The 25684-nt window shown below is 35.7% G+C and overlaps 1 protein-coding gene across 1 annotated transcript in view; it reads left to right on the top strand.

Moving 5' to 3' along the window:
- Positions 1–25684, top strand: part of KCNH5 (potassium voltage-gated channel subfamily H member 5) — a 492146-nt gene that overhangs the window by 456965 nt on the left and 9497 nt on the right. The gene's annotated exons all lie outside the window — the stretch shown is intronic.

The following is a 25684-nucleotide window of genomic DNA, read 5'->3' as shown; positions in this document are numbered from 1 at the left end:
ATTCACAAATAATTATAATATAAAGTTGACCATGATAAAGTCAAAAGAAAGGTCCAAGCACAGTGATATGAGAAGTTACATACTTTTTCTCTGGCAGTGAGATGGCAAAAGGGATGAAAACTTGGATTTGGAGGGAGAAGGACCCGAGTTCAAAGCTCGCCTCAGTCCCTTACTAGCCTTGTGACCCAGGGCAAGTCAGTTAAACTCATATTGTCCCAGTTTCCTCATTTGCAAAATGAGGAGGTTGGACTTGAAGAAATGGTGAAAATTATTTTAAGTACTGAACTCTGGGGCATCTAATTAAGGAAACAATCATTTATTATTAAGTACTGAATATGTCAAAGGTACTTTGAACACGAAGACAAAAATGAAGCAGTATCTGATCTCAGACAGTTTACGGTTCTACTTGGGGAATGGAAATGGCAGCTCTCAGTGTTCTCTGAGAATAGAAATTCATGTCCAAAGAATGCTGTTATGTGGTGTGACCATTTTCTCTGAGATGTGGCTTCCTCAGGCAATGTTTCCTATCAGGTATGAAAATAGAGATGTCTTCCATCTAAAAGTTGATATGTAGCTAGATGTTTGTGAGGACAAGGTTAAATAAAATTGCCTGCTGGACTACTACTACTTCTACAGGAAGGGAAGTCTATTCTTTCCTAGGAATACTACATGACAAACTATGTCTAGTTACTCTTCTGCTCTCCAAAAACAACTTACTAATAATTGCTATCATTTCTACCTTTAGATTCCTCCACATATGCTCAGGAGGAAAACCATAAAATACGATCTCAATATCGATAAGATTCTCTCTCATTTAGTTCCTAAACCTCCAAATGTTTATCGCTGAAAAAATTCAAGTAGAGGTGTTGTGTGCTGTTTACTTCTTCCCCTACATAACATGCCAGGCAATCTACCCCCTTCTTTTGCAATTTCTTACTCACAAAAAATGAAACGCTAACTCAAACAAGACTGTTTATAATTGTTCATTTCTTTATCTCTGTCAATGTTCGTACTAAATGAAAAAAAAAGTTTTAAATGTCTTTAACAAACCGAGAACAGAGATACTCTTTGTAATGGAATGGGAGAGGAGTGAGGAAAAAGGGAGAAAATGTTACTATTCTCTATCTCAGATAGTACACACACAGTGTTGTTCAGTCATTTCAGTTGTGTCCGACTCTTTATGATACCATTGGGGGTTTTCTTGGCAGAGGTCTCTAGCGGACTTGTCATTTCCTTCTCTAGTACAACCCTTCGTCATCCGGTATATCATGGCATGCCAAAAGATTCAGGTCCTTCAGCAGAATTTCACCTTCCCAAGAGCATTCCTCTATGTTATGTGTTTAAAAGGGGGAGTTTGTCTTGTTCCAACCTGCTGTCCTGACATCCACAAATTTAACCAAGGATTTCTCTACTTTTCTCTATCTCCATTACCCCTGTAGCCTGAAAGAGAGAGCTGGGTTTCCAACATGCTTCCTCATTTTGTTGTATTCATGTGGGAAATAGGAGTGGATATTTATAAGTATCTCAAGGGAATAGCCAAGTTCAACCTCCTTGGGTATCAAGAATGCCTTGCCTCTCCCTGTTTCTTCTTTCTTTTACAACACAAAATTGACCATGAGACTACATGGCTTTCATATACTTTAATCAAAGAATATAGCTCTTAAGGAATCCATAAGCAGTTAGATGGCACAGTGAATAGAACACTGGTCTTAAAATCATTAATACTCATCTTCCTGATGGCCTCAGGAAGTGGTCTCAGACATTTTCTAACCATATGATCCTGGTCAAGTCATTTAACCCTGTTTGTCTCAGTTTCCTCATTTGTAAAATGAGGCAGAGAAAGAAATGACAAACTACTCCAGCATCTTTGCCAAGAAAACTCCAAATGGGGTCACACAGAGTTGGACATGACTGAAATGACTCAACAACACAAATTGCTACTAAAAATAGTTCTACATATCTTAAGCTCACAAGTTTCCAGTGTTCTTTTCCTACTGTGGGTTTAATTACTGAACTAAAAATACATCCTAAGAAGTATAACTCTTTGTCATGAAGATGTAATTACTTCACTTATAAAATGCCTTATGGCTTCTGAGAGAGAAAGGACATTCTATCAAGATACCAACATGTATGGGTTTTAAAACTGGTTAATAGTTGGGTTTAAAAAAAAGCCAGCTAATTGAACAAATGTGAAGGAGATTTTATAGAATTAAAAAAGAACATTTCTATGTTTACCTTTGGGGCATCTTTAGTCTCAATTTCAGCCTACTTTTAAACACTATACTTACAGAAAAAAAATGCCCATTTCAAGATTGCGTATTTTTTCAGGCTATGTAGGGAAGAATTACCAGATAGCATTGGAAACCTACAGGAAATCTTAAAATCTCCAATTCTCCAGGAAGATTTTATCTTTTTTTTCCTACTACTTTAACAAGAGCTCTTAATGAATAGTCACGTCCTCCCAATCTAGTGAGCTTTCCTTGGATATGCACACCATGGGTGGAAGCATGAAGAGGTGACAAAATGACCAAAAGCCAGGCAGTAGATGGGACAGGAAAGCTGTTTTAAAATTCAAACCCTGGATAACCCACTAATTGACAGTTGGTTTGGAAACCCAAGTTTATTAAAAGAATGAGTCATGGTATAGGAGCACAGGTCAAAATGTCACAGGCAGCCAGTAATGCAGTGTGATGGAGGTCTGTCCAAACCTGTGTTTTAATGAGCTTTCACTGAACACATTTCTCCCTCCCCATCCATGTTATTGATAGAATAATTTCTTATTGCCCATCATTCTGTGGTCTGAAAATATGATTCAAGACTTTTTTCTTGCTCTCACGTTTGGCACTCCCTTTGGCACACTTGGAAGAGTCTTTAAGGAATGGATACTATTTCATCTATTACTGATTTTTCTTAGGACAAACTGAAATTTTTAGTGTTTAAGATGATAACTCTTGCCTTAGAAGAGACAGAGAACAATATCTTGTTATACCAATTTTAAAATTTTTCTTATTTCATAAACCAATAAATGAACATGTTGAGATAATGCCTAGTTAATTTTAAAAATGGATGTGAAAATTAGCAGATTAAATTCAGTTAAGTAAATAATAGAAATCAGAAATGGGAGTGTTACACCTTTCCCAGGAGTTCTCTATTTTAAATTACTATGAGAAACTATGTATTACTATAAAATGACAAAAAAGGGAGGAAGCTCTGTTCTTAATGGATATTAATACCAGCCATTATAATTAGTCTTCAGAAATGATTTTTTAACCTAAAGTAATATCAGATGTACTGGGCAGATGACACATGTAATTGCGTGATACCATTCATACTAGATCCTTTATTATACTTAGAATTTGTAAGAACATAGAAATGTGGAAATGTACATAGGAAAAGAAAATCCTATAAAAGAATGGAAAATAAGGAATCAAGACCTTTGTTTTGTTCTCATCTGTAAAATATTATACCTTGGGCTACCTATACAGTCTAGGCAAAAGGTAGAGGAGGGCTAATGTTGAGTTTGAATAAAGAATTCATTTTTTTTTAGTAAAGAAATCTGGGAAAAGCAGCAAGAGAGAACAAAGAGGCTGGGCTAGATAGTCCCAAATAGAATCAAAAGCACCTTGATAAGAATTACTCATGTTGAAAATGTAATATGGTTTGGTTGAGGTTGTTTGGCTAGCTCAGAGGTGCCATATTCAATGCTCCAAGGCATATATCCACAGTAGGCATTGACTCCAGATCTTCCTGCTTCTGATGGTATCTTTCAATTTACTACTACACCATATAGCCTTTGCTATAGAGAAAACCCCACTGTAACAATTCAAATGCCCCTTAAGTGTATCAAATGAGAATTGTATATAAAGCATTTTGAAAACTTTGAAGTGCTATGTAAAAGTGAATTATATTATTATCATTCTGACAGTTATTCACCACTGTGTTTGCTCTGTTGACATAGTATCTATATTGTAGATTTAGAGTTGGAAAGCATATTAGATGTCTTCTAGTCTAATGCCTTCATTCTATATATAAGGAAACTTACTAATATTAAGTGATATGTAATGGAAGACAGCTTTTCAAACCCCGGGGCTATCACAGACAAATGCTTTTTTGACCTATGCTGTTCCTTCTTAAAGTTAATTTTCTCTTTTTGGATTGACCTGATCTGACCTAATCAAATAAGGGATGCTTAGAGATGTAAAGTAAGATTAACATGTATGTCTTCCTTTTTGGTCTGTCAAGGAAAAAGACCCTTTATTGGTACTGATAGTGATATTAGAACTCCAACATCTGAACCCATGCCACTACATACAAAGTCACTAAAACTCTTATTCCACTGAAAGGTTTTCCTTTGATTAAATTTTATGTTTATGGTCTATCTACACAATGCTATTACGGTAAGAACACAAATCAAAAATAAAAGTCCATTGACAGTTACAGACATTTGTAGCAAATTTTCTCTTTCCCTCGACTCATTAAATTTTCTCTTGTGTTATATAGAAAATAATAACAATATATACCCCATTTCAGGGACTTCTATATTCATGAACTCATATCCATTAGCCATTTATATGAAAGACACATTTATAATAATAATTCATATCTATACAGTGCTCCAAAGTTTACAAAAATTTATACTTTTCCCACCATAATCCTATGAAGTAGATAGTACAGATATTATTATTATTTGTATTTTACAGGTGAAATAACTGGAGTGGTTAAAGTGACTTCCTTATAGTCTTTCTTTTAGCCAGTAAATGTTAGAGCAGAGATTCAGATCCAGGTCTTTGGGATTCCAAGTGCTGTGCGTTATCCAATGCCTTGTGTCATCTTGGAAATCTTTGTAACAATTTCCTAATCTTATCATCTGATAAATCCCTACTTTCTATGATTCCCACAGCAGTAAAACACACACACACACACACACACACGCACGCACACACATAAGCACTCTTTTAAGACTATAGGAAACGTCAGATTAGAAAATGTGGTTGTGTTTTTTTAAGATCAACCTGAGGAGTTTAATAACATACTTCCCTGAAATATCTCTGACTTCACTTTATGAGATATTATGAATCTTTCATCCAAAAATGTACCTAAACTTTTCTTAAGCCTATCCATTTTTCAAGTGTTTTATTTTAAATGGCTAGGATGTACTAGCTCCAATGACTTGAGCATTATATTCTGCAGTACATTTAGGAAAAACAGTGTGACACAGAGAAAAGAAGCCCAGATCATTTCAGAAGATCTGTATATTAATAGAGCCTCTAATATTTTCTATGGGCAGGGCAGTGGCACAGTGGATAGTGACAAGTCAGGAAGATTCCTCTACCTGAGTTCAAATCTAGCCTCAGACACTTACTAGCTGTATGACCCTGGGCAAGTCATTTAGCCATATTTGCTAAGAAAACTCCCAATGGCGTCATGAAGAACTGAACAACAATACTTTCTTTCAGTGTGACCATGGCCAAATCTCTTCATCTCTTTAGCTTTAGTTTCTTCATGTGCAAAATATACAAGGGAAACAATATATGGTACAACAGAAATAATAGGCTATGGAATTAGAGGACCCAAGGTATGACATACTTGTGTGATTTGGGGCAAGTTACTTAACGTCCATGATACCCAGTGCTCCTAATTATAACAAAAGGAAGATATGGCCTCTGAAATCCCATCAAACTCTAGGGTGATGGTCCTATAATTGCCATTTACTGTTACACTGGGATTTTGTGAGGAATAACTTTGCTAGCTCTTAAAGTGCTCTATGTGTTACAGAACCTCAGATTCTAAGAACCAGGGGAGACTTCAAGGTTCCCACGGCTTCCGCCATATGAACTGGACTGCGTCGTTGATTTCTTGAACCCAAGTATAAAACTTTATATTTATTTATATTACACTTTATCTTATTAGCTATAGCTTTTCCTTTTCAACAAGTATGCCATTAACGTCTTCATCCAAGTCACTGAGAAGAATGTTGAATGGCACAGGGATGGCACACACATGGTCTGTGTGTGTGTGTGTGTGTGTGTGTGGGATTCTTTAAAGATTACTCCCCACATCAATGGTAATTTATTAATGGCTATTCTTTTGGCTTAGTGCAGGGGTCAGGAACGTGGGGCCTTGAGGCCACATGTGGTCCTCTAGGTCCTCAAGTCTGGCCCTTTAGTCAGTTTTTCTTGGATTTTTTGGATGTTGGAGTTTTGACTTTGTTTTCTTCTTCTGAGCATGTGTTTTGATCTTGTCACCATAGTAACTTTCTATGGTCATATTTTTTCTGTTGTTTGCCCAATTTCCCAGTCTATTTCTTGACTTTTAACTCTTTGTTAGGGTAGGGCTCTGTTTCCAAGTGAAGGGAACATTGTCCTAAGCTTTAGGGGTTTTGTGCTGCTACTTTTAGAGGTACTTATAGGAACCTGTAAGTTTTCAGTTCTTAAGGTTGCATGACCTGGAGAGAGGTGCATTTACTACATTCCTAGCCTATGCTGTGGTCTGTAAGTGACCATAAGCACTCTTTTCTGCCCTGCAACTATAACGAATAACTTTGCTCCACCACACCCATGAGTTCTGGTCTGCTGGTGCTCCTCATTGCCACCCAGGATTGAGATCCAGATCTGAATGTGGGCAAAGCAACAGAGTCCTGCCCCCAGTGGCAGCAAAGAGACTCTTTAATTTTCTTCTGCTCAGTTGTTCAATCTCCTTATCATCTGTGGGTTGAGAGCTGTGGAAGCAGGCACTGCTGCTGCTATTTCAGTGACTCTCATGACCTGCTCCTGGTTTGCTAGGACCTGGTGTGCTGGCTTAGCCTGTGCTGCACTGTGCTCCTCTTTCACCTAGGTGCCATTGTAATGAATAAATACATGATGGGGAGGAAAGTATAAGGTGACTATAAAGGCAGCCAGGAGGTAGGTTATAAGGGACTTTGAATGCTAAGCAGATTTTATATTTGATTCTAAAGGTGGTAGAGAGTCACTGGAATTTATTAATTGGGAAGGTAGGGAGATATGGTCAAACCTGTGGTTTAGGAAAATCACTTTGTTTGACAAATAGGGGATAAACTAGAGTAGAGGAAGACTTAGGCAGATAGGCTCATCAATAGGCAATTGCCATATGTCAAGCATGAAATGATGAGGGACTACTACACTTGAGTGGTGGCAGTACTACACTTGAGTGGTGGCAGTTTCAGAGGAGAGAAACGAGTACATTCAAGAGATGCTTCAAAAGTGAAATTGACAGGCTTCAGAAAAATTGCATATGGGGGGATCTGGGAGTAGTGCCTAGATATCTGAAGAGTCAAGGGTGTCTTGTGGGTCACGAGCATGAGAAACTGGGAAGACAGTGTTTAGTGAAGGTGGGATGTAGGTAAGATTTAGGAGGAAAGAGAATGAATTCAGTTTAGGACATGTTGAGTTTAAAGTGTCCACTGGACAACTAGTTGGAGGTGTGTGAAACACAGAAATGCTAGACTGGAGGTCAATGAAGAGATTAGGAAAGAAGAGGTAGGACTGAGAATCAACAACAGCATAGAGATAGTAATTAAATCTATTGAAACTGACAAAATCAAGTGAAATAGTATAGAGGGAGAAGAGAAGAGGACAAGAATAGGACAGAACTCCAGCAAAGGAGACAGTGGTTGAAAGGGAGTAAAGGATTGAACTAGATGACCTTAAAGGTCCCTTCTAGCTCAGAGATTTTATAATTCTGTGATTCCAAAGATTTTTTTTACTTCTTTTTTTTTAAATTTTGGAGATATTTGTTTTTGAAAGCTTCTGCTCTGTCCCGTTGTCCAAGCTTTTTCGCAGATCCCTACAAGTGGCTCAGCAGTCATATCTGCTGGTTCCTTCAGTAACTTAGGATGTCGTTCATCTAGACTTGGCGATTTAAACTCTTTTTTTTTAAATTTGCCTGTTGATCTGCTCATGTTTCTTGATGTTCCCCTTACAGTAAGGCTACACTTTCTTCTTCTCTGTTTTGAACTCTGTGATGGAGCAGTCATTTTCCCCAAAGTTTCTCATTGTTTCTATTTCAGTGACCCTTTCTTCATTGTTGGTCAGAGTTAGGTCCAAAGAAGCAATTCCCCTTAGTGACTCCTCTACCTTTGAAAGGACGAAATATTAAATAAAATGGGTAAAATTTTTCAGCTTCTCTGCTTTTAGGAGATGTCTGGATGTCTAGATATCTGAATAGTTGGGGTCCTTCATAACTTTAATCCCATGATTCCATATACAAAGTTTTTGATATTTCTCAAATTCTTCATCTATTTAACCCTCTTTTTGTCCAGGTGGTCTATAGTATAACCCTTTAATAATATTATTTCTTTTCCCACCTTTGATATCTTCAGCCAAATGTTCTTCGGAATATTTATTCCTTTAGGTTCCTGGATTTCTTCATAAAATGCTACTCCACTGTGCACTGTTTTAGCCACTCTACCACCATTTATCTATTCTGTTTCATTCAACAAACATATCTTGTCAGAACCAAATACAAATCATTGTCCTATCATTCTCAAATCTCAGTGATGCCTATAAAGTCAAATGTGTTTTTTTGAAATAGAACCTCCAGTTTACTTAATTTGTTTGCCATATTTTGTACATTTCTTTAATTACTGATTTTTTTCTTGGGTATTGTCTTCTATTAACCATTAGTCTTCTGTTACTCTTCATTCTTTGCTGTACCTCATTGAGGCTCCCAAAGTGAGTGACATGTCCCCTTGATGGACACTGGCACAATCCGGGGGGTGGTAGTAGCCCTGGGTGCAATTGGGGGAAAGTTGTCGAACCAAAATGGAGGGGTAATGGAAGCATAAGGAAAGAAGGAAAGGAAATTTTGAAAAACCATGCATACATGTTTCATATGTTGTGTAACAGTTAAAGTCATAGTGGTTACATTATTTTCCAAATAAATTGACAAGTTATAACCAATCAGTGGTCAAGTTGGTCAACAGGTCTTAACAGGCAAGTGTTGGCAGATGAGTGTGTCATGCAGTGTTGGGAAGTTCAGCACCACATTGACAAGGATATGTGTATGTAATGACTTGTTTACAACGATACTATACAGTTACATGATGCAATATTTCATCATCAAAATTTAAATGCAGGAAAAAAACATATTTATAATATATTATTAAATTTAAAATGTTTCTATATATGCATATGTTTCTCTCTCTATATACACACACATATGCACCCTTACATACATACACATGCATATATATGTACATGTATGTATGTGTATACACACACATACACACACACATAGTGTTAAAGGGATAAAGGAAGTAAATTTCTGGGTGGGAGGGTGCTGATTAATTTTTCTTAAAAGGGTACAGTAGGCCAAATAAGTTTGGGAACCTCTACAATACAATAATAGCTAATGGCCATCATTTATAGTGTTTATTTTGTGCCAGACACTATCTCAAGTGCTTTGCAATTATTGTCTTATTTGACCTTCATAACAATTCTGGTTTATTAGTTGAAAATATTGCCCTCATTTTACAAATGAAGAATCCAAAGCAAACACTGGTTAAATGACTTGCCCAGGGTCATATAGCTTCTAGGTATCTGGTGCCAGATTTGATCTCAGTCTTCCTGACAACAGATGCTATTTCCTATCTACTTTGCCACTCCTCTGTCCCTTCAAGGAATTGATTTTTCCCCCTAGTCTTTGTAAGGTAAATTGCATTCATTGCCAAGGTCTATCATTCCTATATTTTAAATGAGAGGCTTAAAATCTGAATTGTTTTCTCAGTGGTCATTTTCTTAACCACTCATTTACTTCCCAGATCCCTTCTATTGCATCCCAGCATTTGGTGATTCAGTCTCTGTTTGCAGGCTCATAATGAGCTTAAGTCCTTCACTTTTCATAACAACTTATTCCACTGATTACATGAGGATATTGTCTTTTCTTTGTACAGCTCCTTCTTAGGTGTTGCTATAGAATCTGAGTATCTTTGTGCAACTCACATTCCTTCCAATATGAAAAGGGTGGAGTAAAACCTTCACAAAAAATCCAGTTCTGTCCCCTGTGATGGGACTATTTCTTTAGTCCATTCTTCTCATTCATGTTCCCCTCATTTCTGTCTCCATTTCACTGACTCTGTCTCTGTCTCTCTCCCACATACACACACACACACACACACACACACACACACACACACACACACATATACACTTAAACACAGGTGCACATCTCGTGTACACACAAAGGCAAAAAATCATGAACATCAACTTCTTTCCTAAAATAAATAGTCTCATTAATCCCTGTAAGTTTATGGGGAAGGCTACATTTATTTTGAATTGAAATCTACTTCTTTGAAACCTTTGCCTGTTCTTTTTCCTCGCCTTCTCCTCTTCTTCCTCCTCTTTTTCCTCTTAAGTTTTGCTTTCTCTGGCCAGTCTTGGCCTTTCATATAACAAGCCTTCAAATACTTGAATATACCTGTCATTCCCCCACCATCCTCAAGTGGTTATTTTTCAGACTTTGTATCCCTATTTCTTTCAACTAGTTTTTTACATGGTGTTGTCTCCAATACACGTATCTTGTTTACCCTGATAGCAGTTCATAAATAGGCTTCCAAAAGTCTGATGCCCAGAACTGAACACAATGCTCCAGACAGGTCCTGACCAGTGGGAAAAATTCAGCAGTATTATCACCTCCTTTTGCCTAGATACCATACTTCTGAATGTAATTTAATTTATTCTAGTATTTTTAGGTTGGTGACTTCTGGGTCATCTGGTACTTTGTTAGTATGTATACTTCGTTAATACATAGCTATTTGCATGTTATGTCCCAGAATAGACTGTAAATTCCTTGAAAGTAGGGATTGACTTTAATCTCTTAGTATCTCCATTGCTTAGCATAGTGTCTGGCATACAGTAGGAGCTCAATAAATGCTTATTAATGGACAAACTCGTGCTGAACTTGCAATCCACTAAAACATTCATCTCTAAAAATTAAATTAAATGTCCTACTTCTACTTGTCTGTACTTGTGTGCTTGAGTAGGAAATGAGAATCTTAGTGAAGAACCAGCTGAGTATTATAACACACAGAACTGCTATTCTTAGATTTTTTTTCTTTGTCTTATTTCTTTATATATGAGTAGTTTTACTTTTGCTAGGGCAACCAATTTTGAGTCTTCAGTCATCAGCAGGAATACTTTGGGATCTCAAGACAGCTTTAAGACCCTCGTTTGTTACGTGCATTTCACATTGTTCCAATAAATTTTAGTGCAAAAAATGTTGCTGTTGTTTAGTTGTGTCCAACTTTTCATGACCCCGTGGATCTATAACACACCAACACTCTCTGTGGTTTTTCTTGGCAAAGATACTGGAGTGATTTAGCATTTTCTTTGGGAAATTAAGGTAAACAGAGACTCAATGATTTGCCCAGGGTCACAGAGCTAATCAGTGTGTGAGGGGCACTTGAACTCAGGTCTTTCGGACTCCAAGTCCAGCTTTCTACCTACTGAATCATCTAGTTTCCTCCAGTGCAATAACTATTAGCAAACAACAGCTCATAACCCTGAACACATGAGAAAAATAATCTTTTTGCTTAGTGTGTCTTTAAATTATGGATGCTTTCTTGCTTTCTCCCCACAATCAACTTATTTTCAAGGAATTTGATCTAGCAATTAAATTCCTTCTCTTACTGCCATTCTCATGCTATCCCAATAACTCTTCCTTTCTATAAAACTCAGAACGGATTTATTTTAAGGTACAGTAGGAACTGTATGAATAACTTAAACCATGGCCACCTCTACATTATGCATGATTCTGAGTGAAAGAAAAAAGCAGAGGAAAAATGCAATATTATAATATTTGAATATTAATCTTCTGACTGACTGGCCTTAAATAACTATAGTAGAGTTAGCATCTCTCCTGTCTCACTTTTTCTAAGTAACTTTTTTGGCTTTTGACTATCTTGAGGGCAAAGTGATGCTATTTAGAAAAATATCTATATTGATCAAACATCAAGGTCTGTCCTCTCTGCTTCATCTACTTCTATGGGGACAAAGTTCAACAATAAATCTTTTAGGTCTATATCAAGGATTTTAGAATTGTTTTCTACAGTTTGGTTAAACACTGTAATTAGCAGTCAAATAGGTCGTAGGATCATAGATTTAGAGCTAAAAATAACGTCTGTGTGTCAGATGCTTGGTTGAGTACTTGTCACATTGTAGGTGTTGATTGATCTACTTCAAGTCTCTCATTTTACAGGTAAGGAAACTAAAACTTGGGGAGGTTAAGAGGCAGTTAGATGATGCACTGGATAAAGTATTGCTCCTGCAGTCCTCATACACTAACTCTGTGACCCTGGGCAAATCACTTAACCTCTGTTTGTTTCAGTTTCCTCAAATGTAAAATGAGAATTAAAATAACATCAACCTCCCAAATTTGTTGTGAGGATCAACTGGAACAATGTTTGCAAAAATGCTTGGCATAGAGTCTACTACAGGGTGGGTGTTTAACAAACACTTATTTCCTTCCTTCTTTAAGTGGCTGGCCTATCTCATACAAGTAGCAAGTGTCAGAGGGTTGAAGGAAGGATTCAGAATTGGAAATGAAGTATATTAAAGCTCAAGTTTAAAAGAAAGTAAGTGGGGCTAATTTCCTACCACATTTGACATATATATGTCATATATATATATTATACATTGACTTTTAAATTAAAAATAATCTGTGTATGTGAGTGTGTGTATATGTGTATAACTATACATCTATTCTATTTATACCAATATAATATAATACAATTAAAATATAATTCATTATACTAAAATATATAATAATATATTGGCTATTATGCTGCATATAAGAGTATCTAGGTGGTGCAGTGGTTAGAATGCTGAGTATGAAATCAGAAAACCTCATCTTCCTGAGTTCAAATCTGGCCTCAGACACTGTGTCACACAGCTGTGTGACCCTGGGCAAATAACTTCATTTGCCTCAAGTTGTTCTTTGAGCTGGAGAAGGAAATGGCCAACCACTCCAGTATTTTTGCCAAGAAAACCCAACTGGGGTCATACAGTGTCAGATAGGACTGAATACTACTGATAGTGTATATAAAATATAATTTAAAAGCCAGATCTTTCGGTAGATTCTATATTTAATAACAGATCTATATTGTTTTCTTTGAGTTTTTCTTTTTATTTCCTTTGGAATCTTATTTGTGGGGCCAGAAGGCTAGGATCAGGACATTTCTTCATTCCAGATACCTGTTATACAGAGAATCTATATAGAGACCATGCTCTACAAAAACAATCATCAGTAAGAGCCAGTCTAATGATTAAGTGTCATGCAGTATTTGAAATACAACCAAGTAAAACCCAGATAGAAATTATTTTATTGTAGTTTTACTGGTCTTGAGTTAAATGATGAAATATTTTGTCTGTGAATAAAGTCACCCAAGTGGACTGGGTAGTTTCAATGGATGTAAGCTCCTCGCGAGTATATAGTATTTATTTTATTTCTATTCTATTATTTTATTTCTATTTCACATACTTGGCACACAGTAGGTACTTCCTGAGGGCTTGTTGGTTAATTATGGTCTAATAGACTAACTAGTCTAGCTAGTATAAGAAGTAAATGTTGTATAGCAGGATAAGATTTAGATCTAGAAGGTACTTTAGAAATTATCTTGTCCAATCATTTGACAAATTAGGAAACTGAGACCCATAGAGGTTAAAGTCTCATTAGTAGCAAAGCCAAGGTTCAAACTCATGCCCTGGGGCTCTACATTTGACTTTCTTTCTACATAATCACCCTGTAAATCTGAGAAGTAAACAGCCAAGTTAAGAATCAAGGTTACTTATTCTTACTCTTTTCATAATTGTTTTTGGTTCAATGCTAATATAAGAAGATTGGAAATTATATAGAGATATTTCTTTTTTCTAACATAGTGAAGAGTAAGGAAAATAATTAAGAAAAAATTGATAGGTCTAACAAACTTTTCAATATGCCATTTTTTGTATTAATAGGTCCATCATAGCTGTTGATTTACTTTGGTATAAATGTTTCTCCCCTTATCTCTCAGAATAAGATGGGCAATTATTTCTTTTAGGACGATTAATTCTAAAATGGTGGTTTCCAATTTGAAATCAAGTGACTTTCTTGAAGAAGCTCTCTTATTTTGCATTTCTTGAATACATTAACACATTTCACTCAGCTTTATAAATTGAGAGCTTTTTTAAATTTTATTTTTAATTTATGGAATAAGACAATCATTTCCACAACATAGTACAATAAAAAAGATGATTACACATGAAACTGCAAATCAGCTATGCAAAACTTGCTATTCCTTTCAAATATACAACAAAATAATCCTGTAAATTACTTTTTTTCTTTTTTTCCCCCAGCCCCACACTAGAGATGGCTATGTGTGTGTGTGTATACATATATACACATGCAAAATTATTCTATTCATACTTTTATTTATTAGTTATTTTTCTAGATGCAGATAGTGTCTTTCTTCATATGTCCTTAAAAGATTATTTGACTATTTATAACTATCAAAATGGTTCTCAAAATAGTATTGTTCTTATTATATCCAATGTTCTCTTGCTTGTGCTCATTTCCCTCTTCACTGTTTCATGTAACTCTTTCCATGTTTTTTCTAAAATTACTGATCTTATCATTTCTTGTAGTACAGTAACATTCCATTACAAAATTTGTTCGGCCATTCTCCATTTGATGGACATCTCTGCAGTTTCCAGTTCTTTGTCATCACAAAGAGATATGCTATAAACATTTTATAACATATAGGTTCTTTACCTTTGTCCCTATTTATCTTTAGAAATAGACCAACTGGTGGTATTGCCAGGTCAAAGAGTATGACATAGTTTAATACCTCTTTGGGCATAATTCCAAATTTCTCACCCAAATCACAATTCCACTAACAATGAATTACTATCCCAATTTTTCCACATCTGCTTCAAAATTTGTCACTTTCCCCTTGTATCATTTTATCTAATCTGATAGGTATAAAATGATAATCTCAAGGTTGTTTTATTTTTCATTTCTCTAATCAATAATGATTTAGAGCATTTTAAGTAACTAATAAATTATTTTGATTTCTTCATCAGAAAACTCTCTGTTCATATCCTTTGACCATTTATCAAATGAAGAATGACTCATCTTCTTATGGATTTGACAAAATTCTTTGTTTTATATATGAGATCTTTATCTGAGAAACTATTTATAGAAATTTCCTCCCAATTTTCTTCATTCCTTCTAATATTGGCTACATTTATTTTATTTCATTAAAACCTTTTAAATTTAATGTAATTGAAATTATCCATTTTGCACCTTTGCTATCTCTTGTTTATTCACAAATTCTTTGCCTATCAATAAGTCTAATAAGTTATATGTTCCCTTCTAATTTTCTTGTAAAATCTCTGTTTATATCTAGGTCATGTATCCATTTGGACCTTATCTTGACAATTGGTGTAAGATATTAACATATGCCTGGTTTCTGCCACACTGCTTTCAAAGAGATTTTTAAATTGAAACAATTGCTGGCCTTGGAGTCATAAAGCCCTGGGTTCAAATCTTGAAGTGTACTTCTGTCACATGCTATCCGTGTCATCAAATTTTCATTGCCTCAGGCAACTTTCCAAGAACATCTATCTGTATTAGTAGAAGGAGTTTCAGACTAGAAATTTCTTATATAAATAAAATTACCAATCTACACACACACACACACACACACACACACACACACACCTACACACACAAAGAATGGCATGGAGTATCTCTGATTTTCCTCTTCTAATCCTGCCTTACTGCTATACTTTTTCTTAAGAAGACAGAAAAACATTAAAATAGCCATAATTTTCAAAAAGTAGAAATATAAAAAACAATGTGAACAAAATTAAAATCCAGTTTTCATAAGTGTAGTCAGTCATTCACTGAACATTTATAAAGTGTCTACTATGTGGATCTTTAAAACTTATCTAATTTGAGTTAAATCTATAAACATTTGTGTCCTAGTTACTGTGCTAGACACTGGGGATGTTAACATAAAGAATGAAATAATCCTTACTCTCAAAGAACCTGCGTTCTATCAGTGGAGACAATAACTCTCTCTCTCTCTCTCTCTCTCTCTCTCTCTCTCTCTCTCTCTCTCTCTCTCTCTCTCTCTCTTTCTCTTTCTCTCTCTCTCTTTTTCTGTGTGTGTGTGAGTGTGTATACACATACAAGATAGATACAAGGAAGTTAGGGAGGGACGGCAGAGTAGATGTTGGGGAGGAACATCAGAAAAGGCTTCATGTAGAAGGTAGTGTTTGAGTTGAGTTTTGAAAGAGGAGAGGGATTCTATAAGGCAGAGGGAAGGAGGGAGGGTGTGTTCATGGATATTGCCCTCCTTTCTCATAGAATGTCCCTTGAAAGTACTGTCAAAGACTGAACAAAAGACCCTAAGTCTGATTAAGCTCATTATTTTAAAAGAAATCCCATTTCTTAGATGAAGTACTAGATTTATTAGACGAAGTGTTAATTTATTAGATGAATAAAGTCAGCTGATAGTTCATATTGCACAGTGTTATTAAAGCCCCATTCAAAAATCTATGACCTGCTTGAAAGACACTTTGAGACAGTCCCATTTTGCATTTTGTATTTCAAAACAAAAAGTATATCACCTTGCAGGCAAGAAAAGTGGCAATTTCTGCAAACTCTAAGATTCAGGAAAATGCTTAGAACATTAACCGATATAGTGACTAGCTTCTGAACAGATGAGTATGTACGCAAAATTGTTCAACTGAATTATGAGAACTTGCTTATATCTTATAAGGCAGCTTGTCTGACATCAAGACATTTAACATAAAATGAAAACAGTCAACATTTGAGAGTGGCATGAATTTACATCACACTGAGGTGTGTAAATTGTATCAGTAAGCCTTCCCCAGTTCCACTTAGTGCTAGAGCTTTTCCTCTGCTGATTACCTCCAAATGTACTTTGCTTCTTTGTGCATTATTGTTTTCATGTTGTCTCCTTCATTAGATTGTAAGTTCCTTGAGATGACTTTTGACTTTCTTTGTATCATCAACCCTTAGCATAGGGTCCATATATGATAGACATGTAGATATGTTGTGGTTTAGAATGTAGTAATTCCGAATTATTTGTGATTACAAATTGAACCATTAAGCAAATGGGACAAATGGATTAGGCAGGTACTTGGCCCAGTTGATAGAGCTCTGGGCCTGGATTTAGGAAGTTCTGAGTTCAAATTCAGTCTCAAAAGCTTACTAACTGGAACCTGGACAAGTTACTTAACTTCTGCCTTCCTCAGTTTCCTCAAATGTAAAATGTGGATAATAACACCACCTACTTTGCAGGATTGTTGTGAGGATTAAATGAGATTATAGTTGTAAAGCATCTAGCACAGTTACTGGAATATATTTGGTGGTTGATAAATGCTTGGTAACTTTCTTCTATTAAAAGAAAGCAAAACAAAAATACAGCAAAAAAACCCTGCTGTGTGGAGATGTTAAAACAAAATCTACAAGCTGCCAAGTGTTTCACATTAGTGTGTGAAATTTGCCTTGGCCAACCACAGTCTGTTCTTGTTCTTATTATTCTCTGTATCGCTAAGCTATTAGAGCATAAAATAAGGGGCTTTGACATTTAGCTTAGAAGGCAATACCTAGTAAAATATTGCTTTAGGGAGAGAAAGGTTACTGAGCTTTAATTATGAAAGCCTTAAAAGCTAATGATTTTCTTTCCTAATACATTGCAAATCCTTGAGTCTATACAAACATATATATATATTATACACATATGTACACATGTAATTTAAGACTGAAAAAATATGTGTGTATTTACACACATATATGCATCTGTATGTGTGTAAGTATGTGTATTTATTTTTCTTTTTAAAATTTATTTATTTATTTTTAGTTAACAACATTTAGTTCTACAAGCTTTTGAATTTTAATTTTCCCCTCTCCTTCCCTGTCCCCTCCCCAAGAAGGCATGCAGTCTGATATAGGCTCTCTATATAAATCCATATTCAACATATTTTCACATTAGTTGTGTTGGAAAGAAGAATTACAACCAGTGGAATGAACCATGAGAAAGAAGAAACAAAACAAAAAAGAAACAACAAATAGTATTCTTTGATCTGCATTCAGACTCTGTGATTCTTTCTCTGAATGTAGATAGCATTTTCCATCATGAATCTTTTTGAATGACTGACAAAAGCCAGCTCTATCAAAGTTAGTCATCGCACAATGTGACATTTTATTTTTTAAACTTAAGACTGGGTCTCCACATCTCTTCGAGGTTGCAAGTACAAGGACTCATCATAGGCCTGATCTTTTTATGTAATAGCACAGAGACTTTGACCTACACCATTTCTGACTTGGGCCACTTTACCCCTTCCCCTTTAAATAACTTCTGCTCCTGAGGGCTCACTATATATACACCAAAATTAGTGCAGAGATATGACTGGCCTAAGCCACTGTAAGTCAGAATCCTTGAGCTCCAGAGATCTTTCAGCATCAGGGTCTATGGTAGCTGGGTTTACAGGGATGCAACAGGATCAACTATTTTTTTAATATATTGTGGTATAGTGGAAAATATGAATTTGGAGTCTTGACTCTGACCCTCTTTAGCACAGTGACTTTTTACCAGTTATACTTGAATCCTCACTTTCTTCATCTACACAATGGGAACAATGATACCTGCATGCCTGTATGAAAGGCATGGCGGTAATGAGAGGCAGAAGGACAACCTTTGAGTTAGGAAGATTTGGGTTTAAAAGTCTTGCCTCAGATACATGGTGAATGAAAGACCAGGAATAAGTCATTTACCTTCTCAGTGCTTCTAAATAGTTCTTTAAAACTACAGTTGTTTATCTATATTGGAAGATGGAGTTTTCATACCAGGAGCTCCTGATACTTACGAAATGATTGGTCAGGACCACAATAAAACCAAAAATGATCTCATGAAACTGTTGTAAGAAATGCACTTATACACTTTAAAGCATGATCACAAATTTATTATTATTAATTATTATATTCTTATTTGAACTTTAGATAGCATTAAGAGGTACCCAGGTGGCTTCACAGTCAGGAAGACCTGAGCTCATATTTGATCTTCGACATTACTAGCTGTGTAACTGATGTTAGCCAAATTTTTTAACTTCTTTCTGCCTCAGTTTCCTTGGCTATGATAATAACACTTACTTCTCAGGGTTATTAAAAAGATAATATGAGTGAATTTTTAAAGCACTTTGCAAATCTAAAATCCTGTAGAAACACTAGCCATGGGGCAGTTTGGTGGCACAATGGTTAGAGCGCCAGGCCTAGAGTCACAAAGACTCATTTTTCCTGTGTTCAGTGGTTTCAGTTGTGTCTGACCCCATTTGGGGTTTTCTGGACAAAGATACTAATGTGTTTTCCATTTCCTTCTCCAGTTCATTTTACAGAAGAGGAACTGAGGCAAACAGGGTTAAGTGACTTGACCAGGGTCACACAGATAATAAGCGTTTGAGGTCAAATTTGAAATCATGAAGATGAGTCTTCCTGATTCCAAGCCCTAACATAATTACTGTGTGATCCTGTGCACTTGCTTCAGTTTCTTTAACTGTATAATGGACTGAAGGAGGAAATGGCAAACAGTCTAGCATATTTGCCAAGAAAACCCCAAATGTCATGAAGAGAAGGACACAAATGAACACAACCGGTATCATCATTATCAGTTTTATTATTTTATGTATAATCATATAGTATTTTAATTTTCTCATAGAAGTCTTTTCTGAAACACCTAGTCAGAAATAATAATTTCTTACTTAGAATTCCAGTAGCATTTTGGATATTTTCTATGCAATATGATATTTCAATTTCTATTTCAGTCATTTGGTATATGTCATCACTTAATTACATAAGTTCCAGGAAGGCAGGAGCAGTGTATTACTGAAAATGTATCTCCATTCCATCCACTTAATACAGAGTTCTGTGCATAGAAGGGGTTTAAGAAATATTTGAAATGAATTACTTAATTCTTATGAATTGAATTAGAAGGAGGTCTTGTAGGAGCACACAAGCTGGCTTGATTGAAACTGAGAAAGTAACTGCCTAATGCTCTAACGTGTATCTCTATGACCATAGATTGCAAAGAAGGTATCAAGCAAATTGAGTTCTCTCACATGAGAGTTCCCTATATCCATGAAATCACAGGTCCAGTTTCTATGCCTATGAATAAGGATCAGAACTACAAGTGAAATGGGGATTTGACCTTGGATCCAAAAACTTTTTCAGGCATTTTTTTTGTAATGGAATGCTGAGAGGCTTTAAAAAAAATGAATCATAGATATAGAAGTAAAAGACCTTAGAAATCAACTAGTCCAATCACCTTATTTTAAATATTAAGACATGAACCTGGAGAGGTGGAGACATTTTCAAGGTCATACACTGCCATTCTTTTTCATTTATTAATAGGATAACTAATATTTATATATCTCTTTAAGGTTTGCAGAAAGGATGTACAAATATTCTCTCATTTTATCCTCACAACAACACTGGAAAATAAATAATACCATCATTCCCATTTGAAAGAGGTGAAACTGAGGTAGAGAGAGGTGAAATAATTTGCAGAGGGTCACAGAGGTATTAACTGTCTAAGCAAAATTTAAATTCAGGTCTTTCTGACTCCAGGTACAATGCTTTATCTGATGGTATGAAACTGAAATCCAAACCTTCAGCCTCCTGTCCAACCAGTGTTGTCGCTGCCCCACTGCTTCTGCACTCACCAGGCATGTACTGGTTAGCTCTAGCCCCTGGTTGCATCTCCATAGCACAGCTGGGTCTGGTGTTCATTTTCAGCTGAGGATTCTGCTATCTTCCCTGGTTCAGATGTCCAACTCCTCTTATTTTTTCCAAGGGTAAAAGTTCCTGTGACTGGGGCCAAGGCAGCCTTGAACACAGTGAAGTACTGGGCTTGCCTGTTGTTTACTCTTGCCTGAAGGTGTTTACTCTTGTGGATTTTCCTTCAAACTTTCTCTGATTGTTCCAGAAGAACCCTTGTTCTACCCCTACTCATCTATTTTTACCACTCTAAATTCATCATGCAGTGCTATTATTATCTTGTGTGGGGGGGAAATCTGGAGAGCTTGGAATTTTCTGACCTCCTCTGCCATCTTCTCAGAATCCTTCCTGTCCATGGCAGTTTAAAAAAAAAGGCCCAGGCTTTATATGAGAGGAAAAAAAGTATCATTTGAAGGACAAAGATCTACATTTACCTCCCAGCATTCCTTTATAAATCTAGATTATAAGAATACTAGCTTCCACAATAGCTAGTATCATCTGTATCAAGCAGGGCATCAGGAATTGTATCATATATTTTTGTGGTAGAACATACCAACTGTGCCTCACCTGTCATTGGTACTCAATACACATATGCAAATTATATTGTACTAGAATTAAGGGATTGATGAGAGAAGTAGTAGATGAGGCAGTGGAAGTAAGGACAAAAGAGAACTAACTATACCAGATAAACCAAAGAAAGTGAGATAACTTAGAATCATTGATTTACTGGACTTTTATTAAACAGTAATATTTTCTAGATTAGACTCACAGCCTACAAATTTTCTGTGTGCCACTTGACCAGTTGAAAATGTAATTAGGAAATATTTAGCAAATTAATTAAAAATAAAACACAACATAGTTAATTTTAATTTGTGGTTTTCTTATTCAATATGTGGCCCAAAGGGATCCGTTTCTATTTGAGTTTGATTCCACTGCTCTAGATCATTGAGTTAGAAAGGATCTGTGTGGTCATCTTGTCTAGAGGTGTTAAACATGTAGCTATGTAACCACACACAGCACTCCTAAATGTTTTCCCAATGAGATTAAAATATAACTGGGAAATATTTAACAAAATAAGTAAAAATATAGATATTACCTTTTGAAACTAAATTAATATGCATCCCATAGGAATCCTTATGTATAAATTAGTGACTCATTTCTATTTGAGAATGATCCCACTGATTTGATCTAACATGTTGATTTTACATAATTAGATGAGACTCATAAACTTATTCAACATCACTTAGCTAGTAAGTTGCAGAGCCAGGATTGGAACCCAGGTCCTCTGATAAAATTCAACAATCTTTCTACTATACTAAAGAGAAGGAACCTAGGTTAGTAGATAGAGGGTTAGCCTTGGCTAATAGATTCCAAGTGGAAAATCTGAGTTCAAGTTCTGCCTCTGAGAAATCACATTCCATGCAACTGCAGGTAAGTCAAAATTGCTTGGTTGTCAAATGAAAAAAAAACCAATACTATTTGTAAATTATTTAGAATAATGTTTTGCATTTAGCTTGTGTTGGGCTTATCTTTCATTTTCGAAGAAGACCATGACATCAGAGAAATTATGACATGTCTTACACTTGACTTTGTTTTGAGTGAGGGAGGGCTGTGCAAGGTCAGGAGCCTCACTTTTTCCTCTTGAGCCATCTGGGTGCAGTGACCAGATATTCATCAGGATGACTGGAGAGGAGCCAGTGGGCCCAAAATAAAGCCATTAAGTGATGCTTAAGCAGGGGCACTTATTGTGGAACACTGTGTGAACTCCAGAGGGATGTGGTGTTTAAGGTTGGTCTTTAGAAAGGAGACAGAAAAAGAGAAAGAAAAAAAAAAGAAAGAAAATAAAAAGGAAAGAAAGAAGAGAGAAAAAAACAAGAAGGAAATGGTAAGAAGGAAGAGACAGGGAGGAAGTCAGCAAGAAAGAGACAGGAAGGAGGGGAACCAGTAAACTCCAAGTTAACAGGGAAACTTCTAGACATCAAAATTTCCTTTCCTTAGGAGATGAGAGAGACATGGAGAAGGAGAGGAAGCGGAAGATCGAGAGGGCTAACTGAGTTACTCAACTGGGTCCCCCCTCAGGCAAATCAGATTAATCACAGGTTGTGTTTGTTTATATTTTGAAGAGGACCATGATTTCATGACATGACTTATAGTTAACATTGATTTGAGCAAGGGAGGGCTACAAAAGGTCACCATTCACACTTTATCCTCCAGAGCTATTTGGGTCCAGTGGCCAGATCTTAATTGGGAGAATTGTAGATGATTCAGGATTCAAAAGAGACCCTGGCCATTTGAAGGCTAAGGTCTTTTCAGGCTCTTACTTTGAGTGAGGTAGCTACCATTTAGTGAATAGGCTTCTTTACAAAGTGAGTTAAAGGATGACCCCTTTCATTTAAAAATATCAACCAATGATGGCAAGAGACTCAGGCTTGTTGGTCCAAAGGGAAGCAATTACTATTGACAAGTAGTCTGAGCCTGGAAGGCCAAAAATAGAGACATTAAATCATGCTTCAGCATGGAGCCATTGTGGTCCAATCTGTGAACGTCAATGGGAAATGGGGTCTAAGAGAAAAGAGACCTCAGAGAAAAGAGAAAAAAGGCAAACAGAAACTAAAAAAGAAAAGAGAAATGAAGGAACACAAAAGAAGGAAAGAAAACAGAAAGTAAGAAAGGAAGGAAGGATGGAAGGAAGGGAGAAAAGGAAAGAATTAAAGAAAAAGGAAGAAAGGAGGGAAGGAAAAAAAGAAACAAAATGAGAAAGGAAGTAATAGGGGAAGGAAGAAAAAAATGAAGGGATAGGAAAGAAGGCAGGAAGGAAAGAATTTAGCCAGTAAACACTAAGTTAAGGGAAGATTCCAATGTCAAAATTTACCTTCCTTTGGAGAGAAGATTTCAAAATGGAGAGGGAGAGAAAAAGGAAGAGGCAGAGGATGACCAGAGTTACCCAACTGACTGCATTCCCATTTTTGCTTATCAGGTTCTTAATAAATTATTGTTCCTTTTTCCACCCCTCTCTTATCGTCCTTAGCAAAAGCTTTAAGACTATAAATTACAGATGAATTGATGATCTGCAGAGGGAGCTTCCATGCTGGGAATAACGAAACACTAATGAAATTACATGTTTGGACTAAAATGGACTAGATGAACAAATAAATGAAAAACCTCAAAAATGAGGGGCATTTGGGGAAAGACTGTCCTATAAAATGTGTAACTCTAAATCCTCATCATTAAACAAATGGCTTTTTCCTTCTCTCCACTGGATTTTAGTGTGCACACATTCCTCAGTTTCTGATATCATTTTGATCATCAAATGCCCTACTTCTGAAATGGAAAGCTTAGCTGGTACTTTCCCTGTTAAGTATAAGAAGCTTTTATTGTTTAAATAAATTAAACCTCTTAATGTGGGCACTGCAGAGTGTAATGAAGCGCAGGAGAGGAAAGCTTAAGTGTACCCCTTGCTGCCGGGAAATGGTGGTTACACACGCCAACACTGAATGTGCAGCAAGAGCAGAGATCACAGCTGATTCTTTTTTTTTCCTCCTCTTAATGTGGAAGATGTGCAACAGGAATTCAGTCACCCACTGAGCACAAGACAAAAAAAAATCCCCAATCCTCAAGTACATGGTGAGCAGTCAAGTACAGGTGGCTTCGGGCTCTTACTGATGAGATAAAAGCTATTCAGTAGAGTCTTGAAGGTCATCCCTTTCATTTTATTCACGCTTATAAAACCTTCTGGACACACACAGATTCTCTCCTTTTGTAATTTGTAGATTTACTTAAAAACAAATAGACAAACGAAACAAAATTCTTCTGAGTTTTGTGAACTTCCTGAAAATTCATTGTCTAAAAAAAAGAAATTTAATAGTGATTTAAGGGATAGATCTGCATATATGTTATGTAAAGGCTAATGGCAAGAGGCTATCAGATACATATGGAAGGAGAGATAAAATGAGGTACAATCTTCTAATGTTTAGTTTCTTTTAGTAGCCAGAAGAGCAGTAAACACAATTTTTCTCCCCCTGACCTTTTAACCAAAACCCAGTATCTATTTTATTTTTGTCTATAATTTTTACAGACTTTCCCTAATTAACCATTTAGCAGTCATTTTCATTACATAATGAAGACTAGGCATTGTCTATTATGGAAATCATTGAAAATTTAAGAGGGCAAGAATTGCTTTTTTCATAGGTTATTCCTTCTCGATACAGGAAAAAAAAACAGAATATATTACAGAATCATTAAAATGCTGGTATGAAATAATGGCCATAATATGCCTAATTTTCACATTAGAGGAAAATTTGCTAAACTATATGCATAGGACATAATAATAAGAAACCATTTGTTTGGCATAAAATTTGAGAGTTTAGGTTAATAGAATTATCTTAGAAACCATGAGGACTTTTAAAGCCAGTCTTGTACTTTATGTTTTAAAATGTTCTGTGCTGTTTGCATTAAGTAGGTAAATTTTATATATTTTTCTCTTTTTAAATAGCATTTTCTATCTTTTCTAACATGACCCATTGAGTTTTTTATATAGTGTACTAGCATTGATGGCAACTCCCTTGGTCTTTACAATTTAGGCTAATGATTTAAATTTTAAATATATATCTTTATATTTCTTTATTATTTTATATTATTATATATCATATTTTGTATATTATAATATGTAATATATTATGAATATAAATAGTTAAATATTCAAATGTATATACACACATATATACGTACATGTACAAATATATGTGTATATATATATGCATATACATATATTAGAAAAGACATTGAAAGACTTAAGAACTCTAATCAATGAAGCGACTAACATTGATTCTAGAATTCTGGTGATGCAATATACTACCTATATATTGACCGCAAGGTTATAGATTTGTGA

Source organism: Notamacropus eugenii, chromosome 1 (assembly GCF_028372415.1).
Source record: "Notamacropus eugenii isolate mMacEug1 chromosome 1, mMacEug1.pri_v2, whole genome shotgun sequence".
In the NCBI taxonomy this organism is placed as follows: Eukaryota; Metazoa; Chordata; class Mammalia; order Diprotodontia; family Macropodidae; genus Notamacropus; species Notamacropus eugenii.
Note: the sequence above shows the minus strand (reverse complement) of the source record. Positions and strands in the feature narration are given on the sequence as shown.